Here is a 10487-nt window from a genome sequence, read left to right as displayed (position 1 = left end):
CTCCCCTCAGCAGTGTACTTCGTCAGTGGGCCTGTTCTGCTCCCCACTCTGTCTCTGGTGAATCTCTGCACCTTTGGCCTGTACACCAGTTCTGTGAGCATAAATAAATCTCTAAAAAATAAAATAAAGTAAAATTCTCCAAACTATGAGAATAAACAAAATTTAAAAAATTAATTCAAAAATTAAAAGACAAATAATCCAATTTAAAAACAGGCAGAGGATATTTCACCAAAGATTGATAAATGAGCAGCAAGCACATAACAATTTTCAACATCATTAGTCGATAGGAAAGCAAAAAATAAAACCACAATGAGATGCCACTTCACACTCACTAGGAAGGCTATGAATTAAAAAAAATGAAAAGGAGAATAGTAAGTGTTGGGAAGTAGGTGAAGAAACTGGCCCCCTTTCCATGGCTTGTGGTAATGTACAATGGCCTGGCGAAAATGAGCGTTACCATATGAAACAATCATTCCATCCCTAGGTATATGCCCTAGAAAAATGAAAACATGTTCACCCCCCCAAAAATGTACATGAATGTCTGTAGCAGAGCTAGTCATAATAGTAAAAAAGTAAAAGCAATCTAAGTCAACTAACAGATGAATAAACAAAATGTGGTGTAATATAGAATATTATCCATCAGTAAAAAGGAATGAAACATTGATACTTGAATGAGTCTTGAAAACATTAAGCTAAATGAAAGAAGTCAGTCACCAAGGGTCTCATATTGGGATTCTTTATATGAAATGACCAAAATGAGTAAATCCTCAGAGACAGGAAATAAATTGGGGGTGCTAGGGACTAGGAGAACAGGAGAGAAGGGAAGTTAAGTACTACCTGTACAGTTTCCTTTAAGGATATGAAAGTGTTCTTGAATTAGAATTAGACAGTTGTGTTGGTTACAACCTTGTGAATATATTAAAAACCACAGAACTGTATACTTTCAAGTGGTGAATTGGATGGTCTATGAATCACAGCTTCATTAGAAAAACAATCTTGTGTTGGCCAAATAAAACATGTCTGGCAAGCTGTGTGGCTAGTTTGGGTGGGACCCCTGAGCTAGAAGCTAAGTAAAGATCTTTATTATTGTTACTATTAAAACAGTTAATCTGGGTCCTCCCTGGTGGTGCAATGGATTGGGATGCAGCACTACAAGCTAGCTGCTGCTGCCTCAGTGTATGTTCAATCCTTGGCCCCAGAGGTGATCCACATGACCCAGCAGACCTCTCCTGACCCGCCCACTATGCCCCTCAGCAGTGTACTTTGTCAATCTGCCTGTTCTGCCCCCTACTCTGTCTCTGGTGAATCCTTTCACCTACCCTCCCTGCACCTCTGGCTTGTACCCCAGTTCTTGTTTGTATGCATAAATAAATCTTAAAAAACAAAAAAAACAAAAAACAGTCTTACTGACCTTTAAATATATGCTAATACTTTCTCCAATTAATACATTTTATTCTCACAACAACCATATGGTAGCTTACTATTAGTAGTCATAGTGTAAGGTTGAAGAAAGCGGATGCTGGAAGTTAAGTAATTTGCCCAAGATTTCAGTAAAAAAATGATAGGAAGTCAGTCCATGTTCTTAACCACTATGTCCTGAGACTACTACTAACAGCACTGTGCTTGAGTATTGCAGAAGTCTATTATTGAAGGGTGGACAGTGAGACTGGGGAGAACTATGAAGACTCTCCTAAAGAACAAAGATTTGAATTAAAATAGGGTTTCTCTGTTTAAGCTCCACTGACCTTTGAGGTCAGATGATTCTTTGTTGTAGGAAGCTGTAGTGTACACTATAGAAAGTTTAGAGTTGACTTGTGTCCTAAAGTGGAAGGGGGGTTGAGTTGCAGGGGACACAGGTTGGATAGGCAGGAATAAAGAAGGTTCTGGGCAACACAGTTTCTTTTTTCATCCAGTTTTAAGTAGATCAGATAATAAACAGTATTTGGAAATATCACCTACCATACTGTGGAGAGGGGAGGGTTAAAAGTGGTAGAACAATAATATGAGAAGCTGACTTTAAGAACTACCATTTTTTTTTAAAGATTTATTTATTTATTCATATAGAACTGGGGTACAGGCCAGAGGTGTAGGGACAGTCAGAGGATTCACCAGAGACAGAGTGGGGAGCACAACAGGCAGTGAAGTACACTGCTAGGGAAACAGTGGGTGAGACAGGAGAGGTCTGCTGCACCATGTGGACTACCTCCAAGTTGGACAGCCTCAGATCAAACTCGCACTGAAATGGCTGAGGCTAGCTTGCAGTGCTGCATCCCAACCTGTTGCAACGCCAGGGAGGGCCCCAATTTTTTTTCTTTGAATTTAATCTGGACAAAATAACACAAGGGGTTGGAAATACAAAGAAATGGAGGTAAGACACTTATCCCTGGATAGACAAAGACAAAGCCAAAATGCTAGGTCTGTAATTCTTAATAATTTCTGTATATAATTTACCCCTATAAACCTAAGAGTTCCAAAGGTTTATAGTTGAAATGGCATTGCCCCAAACTGTAAAAGTTCTACCTTTAGTTAAACGATGCACCCAAATTTGGATGAAGAGATATGGTAACCACACATATACATTTAAAAGCAGAACATCTCAATGACTAAATTACACAGAAAATTAGATTTCAGTGATGGTAGTAATCACTAAAGGTTAAAACAGAGCTAACTATTAAAGAAACTAACTGAGACAGAGGACGTGGTTGAAGTGAACAAAGACCTATCTACAAAAGTGAATCTTAAACTTGGAACAGAGCTTGTAATAAGTAGATGCAAAGAACATATGTACCTCTTCCTGCATCAGTGACAATCTGGAAATGGACCGCCTGTGTTCAAATCCAGGACCTGCCACTTTCTACTTATGTAAACTTTGGCAAGTTAGTTTATCTCAAGTTACTGTGCCTGTTTCTCATTTGTAACATGCAGATACAGTATTACCTCATGAATTAGTTAAATATATGTAAGTTTATTAGGAGAGTCTCATACATGGTAGGTATGCAAATACTAGTTGTTATAACTATTTATATGAAGAGTAGTAAAACCAGACCAATCAGATCCAATTGTTGAGCATCCTTGCCAACAATTAGGAAAAAAAAAGAAAAAAGAAAAAATCCTCAAACTCAACAGATGCCACCTAAATGCCCAAAAGCTGAATGAACTAAATAAAATGAGAACCCATAGTATGTAAACAATTTACTTATGTAAACACAAGCAGAAATAATTTCTCTTATTTATAGGTTCAAGCCACCTAATACAGCCCACTTCATAGGCTATTATGTGCTTTGCAGAAAGAATCAGAGTGGAATTAATAGGCCAGAAATCAAGTAGCTCTGCAGTTTAATCAAGTTCCTCGACTTATTAACTGCAGAGCTAATCTGGTTAACTTAAGTAAGTTAAATAAGTTGCGTCGAGTCCACCTTCCATAATTATAAAATGTGAACAACAGGTCCTATATAGTAAGAACTGTGAGAACTGATCCCGGTCCAGGCATTTACAGTGCATACCGCAGCGCCTGGTAATCACATAAATAAGCCTAAGTAAATAACAGCAACTATTTAGTCGTAAGTAAAGTCACCAATGTATTTCCCCCACAAAGATCAGAGCAGATTTGTCCAGAATCAATCCGTGCTAAAAGAGATGACATGCTGAACTCAACAAGGACCATGCAAACTAGCTCTAACAAAGGACCACACCGTTTTCTCAGAAATAGCTCTGCAATCTCTGGGGCGCTCCCTCCGCCAGCTATCCTTCAACGCCAGGACCCGCCCCAAGTAGAGTCGGGTAGTTCCTGGACCACCGCCTCTATGAATCGAAATCGCCCAGTCTCTGCCTTTGAAGCAGAGAGAGGGCCGTGCTCAGGATCACATCATCGAGGACGCTGCGGCCGTACCTGTGCGTACGAGTCACTTGGACAGGCTCCGCCAACCGAACTAGATACCCTGCACCTAGCCCCTCCGCTCGAGTACCTTGAAGTTTTACCCTTCCAGCCCGGCAACTTACTTGCGCTAGGTCCGCCTGGGCGCCGCCATCTTGCCCCGCAGGGGCGGCCCTTCCGCCGCCTCCAGATTTCAATTTCCGCCCCGCAGCCCGGCCCCGCCCACCCTGAGTTTTGCTGGCTGGGCGTCTGCGTCCCGGGAGCACAAAGGTACTGGGTACAACCCCAGCATCTAATGCTAAAGCTTCTTGTTCAGACGCCCCTCTGGGCTCACCAGCGGAATAACCACATCTATTCTCCAGCATCCAATCCCATAGGCAGCGCATAGAAACCAGTGTAACCTCCTTATTATGTGTATGGGCGAGCACAAAGATAACCGTGAAACAGGGAAGGCGAGACCTAAGGAAAGATCCAGGGGTGACCAAGAGAGAGTAGAAAGGTCTGATTGCCTGCAAGGTGATCCTCTTCTTCCTGAGCATCCTGTCCTGGTCTCCTTGCTTGGAAATCCTCCCTCTTACCCCTGCCACCTCCAATTCCAGGTTTTTCTTTTCCTGTAAGGTCTAGTGAGAAACGCCAAAGCCTTTGCCAACTGTGCCCACTCACTGAACTTTTCATATAATCACCTGGGATTTTCCACCTGCTCCACTTGTGTGGCATCTTGGAAGGCATTGCTGACTAACAGCTGCCACTGGTTACCTTTCCACAGCATGTGACTTGTTCCCTTGAATAGACTGAGTTCCTTGGGTGTCCCAAGCCTTCTCTCTTATGTCCATAATGCTCAGCACTCAGCATGTTCTCATACTTCTAAGACCTTAGGAAATGGTTGCCTGACCGAATACCATTTTAGGACAACCAGTTAATTTGGTGGTTCTCAAACTTGAGCAGGCATGAAGAATCCCCCAGAGAGCTTGTTAACACAGATCACTAGGACTTACCCTCAACGTTTATCATTCAGTAGATCTAGAAAAGGACCCGAGAATTTGCATTTTTTTGACAAGTTCCTCGGCCCAGGACAACAGTAGACTTCTACAATCCATCTTAAATTCTCTTGGTTCAGCCACAGCAGCAATAATTTTAGCTACTAGGATTTAGCCAACTATAAGGTCTGATAAACTGCTGGATCTGGTTAGAAGTTATGGGGAATGAGGGAAGGGAACTTGAACCAAAAACACAGAAAGAATGATAATAGGAAAATCATTGTTTGCAGCCACCAATGAAATAATGACTTTAAATAATGGTAATGACTCAACACTTAGGTGAAAACTTGAGGGCTTTATATGATGAATCAGGTTGTCAGCTTCTCAACCTACTGAATTTTAGCATCTTGAAAGTGGGACAACTGGATATTATATGCCTCCTGATGCAATACTACTGAAAATACAAAGCTCCTAAGAAACTTGCCAATGCCAAACATGCCAAAGGAAAAAAAATGAACCTGAAATCTAATTAAGCACCTAGGTCTAACTTTGAGCCTACAGGAGATTTGGTCAGTGGAGGAAAATGTTAACTGATAACACGATGATATGATTAACTAAATTCAGATTGTGGAAAATTCTACAGATGACCCAGTTTCTCCTATAACTGTTTTTCCAGGAGGGAAGGACCTCCTTATACTTCAAAACACATAAGATATTATCAAATATGTAGTCCTTGTTTGTATCCTGATTCAAACAAACCTCTGAAAAACTGTTTTTGAGACTGTTGGGGAGACTAAATACAAGCTGGATTTTATAACATATTAAGAATTAAAAAAAATTGGGAATGGATATGTTTATTTGAAGTATAAATTATCTTAGAATCATTTTAGATTTTTAGAAAAATAATTTCATTTACTCCAAATGTAGTTTACCATTGTTACTATTTAATATTAATACAATAAATTTGTTAGAATTAATGAAACAATATTGACACATTATTTTCTTAAAATTTCCTTGCTGTTCTTTTTCTGTTCCATCAAAGATACCACATTACATTTAATTGTCATGTCTTTTTAAAAAATTTATTTATTATACATACAGAACTGAGGTATGGGCCAGGGATGTAGGAGTAGTGAGAGGATTCACCAGAGACAGAGTGGGGAGCAGGACAGGCAGATCCATTAAGTACACAGCTGAGGGGAGCAGTGGGCAGGTCAGGAGGGGTCTGTGCGCCATGTGGATCACCTCTGGGTCAGGGATTGAACTAATGCTGAAGTGGTTTTAGCTTCTTGGTGCTGTGCTTTAACCCGCTGTGCCACCAGGGAGGGCCCCTAATTGTCATGTCTTTTTAGTCTCCTCTTGTCTGTGAGGCTTGTTTTTGATGATTTTGACAATTTTATTGTAGTAGTGGTGGATTATTCTATAGAATATCCCTCAATTGGGATTTGCTTGATGTTTTCTCAAGATTAGACTAAGGTTATATATGGGTTTTGGGAAGACCACATACCTAAATTGCCACTTTTATCACATTGTATCAAGTGTACATACCATTACACAATTTATCACCATTGATGTTAACCATAATCTGGTCACTGCCAGAGCTCTGTTTGCCAGATCTTTCCATTCTTCTACCCATTTTCCAGCTTGTCCTCTTTGGAAGGAAGGCACTATGTATGATGCACTTAATGACTGATGAACTGTGCTACCCTCCTTGAGGGTAGAGTATCTACATATATTATTTGGAATTTTTCTGCATGGGAGATTTGTCTGTGTTCCCTGTTATTCAAATATATTTTGACCCTTTGATATACCCCATCATTTTGTGTGTGGGGCGGGGACAAGGGACTTGGTCTGTTTTTAGGTTTTTCTTTTGTCTATGTTTTCTTTTGTCACTACAAAATGCTTCGGGCTCATTTTGAGTATTTCCTGCCTGGATCCTGAACTCAATCATTTCTGCAATGATCCTTGTATCCTTTCACTGAAAAATGATGTTAGAAGCCAAGATTTAGGTGCTAGATGTGTTCTTTGCCACTGTTTGTGCATAGCTATATATATATGTATACACACACACACCTATAAATATTCTATATGTAAACATCTGAATGTATTTGTGGATGGAGATTTTTTAGGTGCATTGCAGATAGAGTGTAATACTTACAGCTGGAATTATATGACTAAGATTTGTCTTTAAAAACTCCAGCAAAACTACTAAAAATGGGACAGTAGAATACAATTGGCTCAGATAATCATTGAAGCAAAGTGATGGGCACTTTGGGGGTTTGTTACACTATTCTCTCTACTTATGTATGTTTAAAATTTCCACAATCAGAAATGTTTTAGAAATAGAGCCAATTTCGAAGATGATAAAGTTTCTCTTTTTCTTTTTTAAAGATTTATTTACACCTACAATAACTGCAGTACAGGCCAGAGGTGTATGGAGTAAGAGGACTCACCAGAGACAGAGTGGGGAGCAGAACAGGCTGATTGACTGAAACTCACTGCTGAGAGGAGCAGTGGGCAGTTCAGAAGGAGTCTGCTGCTCAATGTGAGTTAGCTCCCTGGCAGGGGGGTCGAATTTGTACTGCAGTGGCTATGGAGAGCTTCATAGTGCTGTGCTTTAACCTCTTGCACCACCAGGGAGGCCCCTCTTCCCAATTTCTAAGTCTGCTTTTTTTCTTTTTTTTTTGAGGGGGGGGATGATTTGAAAGTCCCCCAATGACTGTAAGTCAAAGTGTGTTATCTCCTAGAAATTTACCTTTCTGCTTCATCTTCAACTGGACGAAGGTTGGCATTGTGTCTGGCATAGGAGTTTCAGGAAGAAGGCAATGGTGGGCACTAAAACATTCTCAGTGTCCCTGGCCTCAGACCTGTGGGAAGTTTCCCTTTAAGCCCCAAAACGTAGATTCTGTGACTTCTCTAGGGTGCTCAGGAATAGTCTGTGGCCTGCCCCATTTCTAAGTGGAACTTCCCACACTCACCTCTTTAATGAGAAAGAATAGGTCCTTAGTCATGAGGTCAGTGAGACCTGAGCCTGCCAATCTCAAACTCACCTTGGTTCCCTTATGGTTCTTCTCCCCCCTGAGAGGGGGGCAGGGTGAAGGGAAGCATCCCTAACTCTGGAAAATCTGAAACAACTGCTTTCCTGAGATTGATGGAAGTTGCCATCATGGTGTTCAGCTATTGTGGGCAGATGGCTTTTATTTCCAGGTTTGTCTTCCCTCTATCATTGGCCTCCTTGGGTAATCCTGGATCATGAAAGGCAGAGGGTGGACAAATAATTTTTTTCCCCCTATTGGAGATACATGGCCCAGCTTGGCTCCATTCATAATGAGGGGCTGTTCTTGTCTCATCCTCCCCCCTTCCCCACCTCTTTCCCTCCAACCCTTCCTACTTCCCTGGGATAGATCATAGCTGACTCTGGTCCTGTTCTGAAGACAGGAACTCCTGGGACAGGTGCTCCTGCATTAGGTCAAGTACATTTTCTATTGATTTGATTAGTTTCATTTCAAGCAATGCATTCATGAAAAGGAGATTTTGCAGGCATGTATTTGCATAGGCAGTCAACCTCCTCCACACACACACATACACACACGCACACACACTTTCTCCCTATCCACCCACAAAGTGTCAGTCACATTTAGTTTGCACAAATGTACACCCTCCCTCATACATCACAATGCACACCCTCTCTTCCACCCACACACCTCTTCCACAAAATCACACCTGCTCATGTACACTTAAAGCACATTCCCATACCATGCCCAGTGTGAAAGAGAAAGATGGGGGAATAGGTAAGAAGAGTGGGCCTTAAAGGTTCAGGAAGGCAATCATTCCCTACAGAAGCTGAAAAGTCAGAAGACCAGGGCCCTACCTCCACCCCCATCCTGCAAAGGGAAATACTAAGAACTGAGAGGGGTCGAGGAACCAGGAATTCAGCACAATCAGCACTTCTGCCAGTCCCCCCCGCCCAATAGTGTGTTACCCCAGGGTAACAGTGACATGTCTCTGACCTGAAGCTGAGGTAGGAAGTTTGTCAAATGTGCGAGTGGAGAATGATTGGGAATCCATGCATGTCTGGTCTGAGAAATCCATTCTAACTGGTGACAGACAATGGATCTTGGGCTGGGATTCTCTGTCAGAGTTCAGTAAATGATGGGAAAGGAATGAGAGGAGAGAAGGAAGTGGAAGTCTACGTTTGGGCTTTGGGTTCAACAGCTTCTAGGAGAGGTCTTTCCAAAGACAGCCAGAGCCAATAGAAGGAGGTTTCCTTTCACCAGAAATGTGAAGCCCACCTCAGAGAGGACCTTGAGAAGTGACAGGTCCTGGAGTCAGGGCTGCAGTGGGCATGTTAACTGCAGGAGCAGCACCCCTGCCTGGCAAATCTGACTCCCAGCATCAGACTGCTGTCTGCCTGCTCTGATGCTACTCAGCCCAAGCTCCCAAAGTGTAGATTGTGGAAGGCAGCAAGTCTTTTCTTTAAGGAGAGGGTCCTGGGGCCGACCCACATTGCCCAAGAAAACTGGCAGAGGCTGGGTACACTGAGACTTCAGGTCCCTGCCATTCAACTCTGACAGCGCTTCCGCAGTCTCTCCCAGTGCTGCCGCCTGGGGGCGCCCCCAGCTGGGTCTGAGGCCGCCAACACTGCTGTTGTTGTTATCATTAGTATAATTAATAAACAAGCACTGCCGGGGCCAAGTGGAGGAAAAGGCAGGCCCCTGCTGCTCAAAATTCCTGAAAAGATCCAGGAAGGCTTCGGACAACAACCGAGGCCTTGAACCCTCGCCCCTCCTTTGTGAAGGGCCCTCTGGAGTAGGCTGCAGGGGGACAGGTAGAGGCTGGGACAGGGGAAGGGAACGCTGGTAGGCAGGACTTGGAACCAGCTCTGCATCTGTCTGACAGGATGTCCGTGGGCACCACCCCCTCCATGATTACTAGTTGTGGGGCAGGCCAAGCTCTGAGGTAATTGTTCATTCATTTAACAGGCACCTGTGTATTTATGGAGCGCCTACTGTGCGCAAGGTGGTCTACTGATAATATCTAATGCTTCACTAGACACTGTGAAGCCACAGCCAACTTTCACACAACGTCCTGGGAATGGGGCGTTGGGGGTGGAGGCCGAGGTGGTATCTAGAAGAACAGCCAAAGATGGGGCACTGTGGGGCCTGGGCCTCAGCACATCAAATCTGAGGACTGCCAAGGAGATCTCGGAAAACTCAAGACCCAAGGTCCAAGGTCATCTCCAAGAAGGGGTGGGGGACGGAGCACAAATACTGGGAACCTGGGTGAAAGGTTCGTGGCGAGGCACAAAGGGGCGCTCGTCAATCCTGTGGGGGGAGTCCTGAGTCACGACAATTTCGGCGGGCCTGACGCTTGGGAGACGCTTTATGTTCCGAGAGGGGGTAGCTGGTTCTGGGATCAGTCAGGACAAAAGTTGGGGTGTGGTAGACGGTTCCAGCGAGGTGTCAAGGGAGGGATCCCAGTGTTGGGTTTGAAAAGACGCCGAAACGTGTTGAGGGAAAGGAGGGGCGTGGCTGGGGTGCTTCTCCCGAGGGCCGAGCCAGATTCTCCGGTCCGGCGTTGGGATAGCCGGGGCCGGGGCCGGTGGGGGCCGGGGCCGGTGCGGGCCGAGGCGGGGG

At 43.6% G+C, this 10487-nt stretch overlaps 1 protein-coding gene across 1 annotated transcript in view; it reads right to left on the bottom strand.

Moving 5' to 3' along the window:
* The window catches only part of RPAP1 (RNA polymerase II associated protein 1), a 21353-nt gene extending 17303 nt beyond the window's left edge, over positions 1–4050 (bottom strand). The window contains exon 1 of the mRNA XM_004687894.2: positions 4000–4050. The gene's annotated coding sequence lies outside the window, so the exon portion shown is untranslated. The remainder of the gene's footprint in view (positions 1–3999) is intronic.
* Positions 4051–10487: the final 6437 nt, after the last annotated feature.

The sequence above is a fragment of the Condylura cristata genome, unplaced genomic scaffold (genome assembly GCF_000260355.1).
Source record: "Condylura cristata isolate star-nosed mole 26May11 unplaced genomic scaffold, ConCri1.0 scaffold00023, whole genome shotgun sequence".
NCBI classification, from domain to species: domain Eukaryota; kingdom Metazoa; phylum Chordata; class Mammalia; order Eulipotyphla; family Talpidae; genus Condylura; species Condylura cristata.
This window is presented reverse-complemented; position numbering and strand designations above follow the sequence as displayed.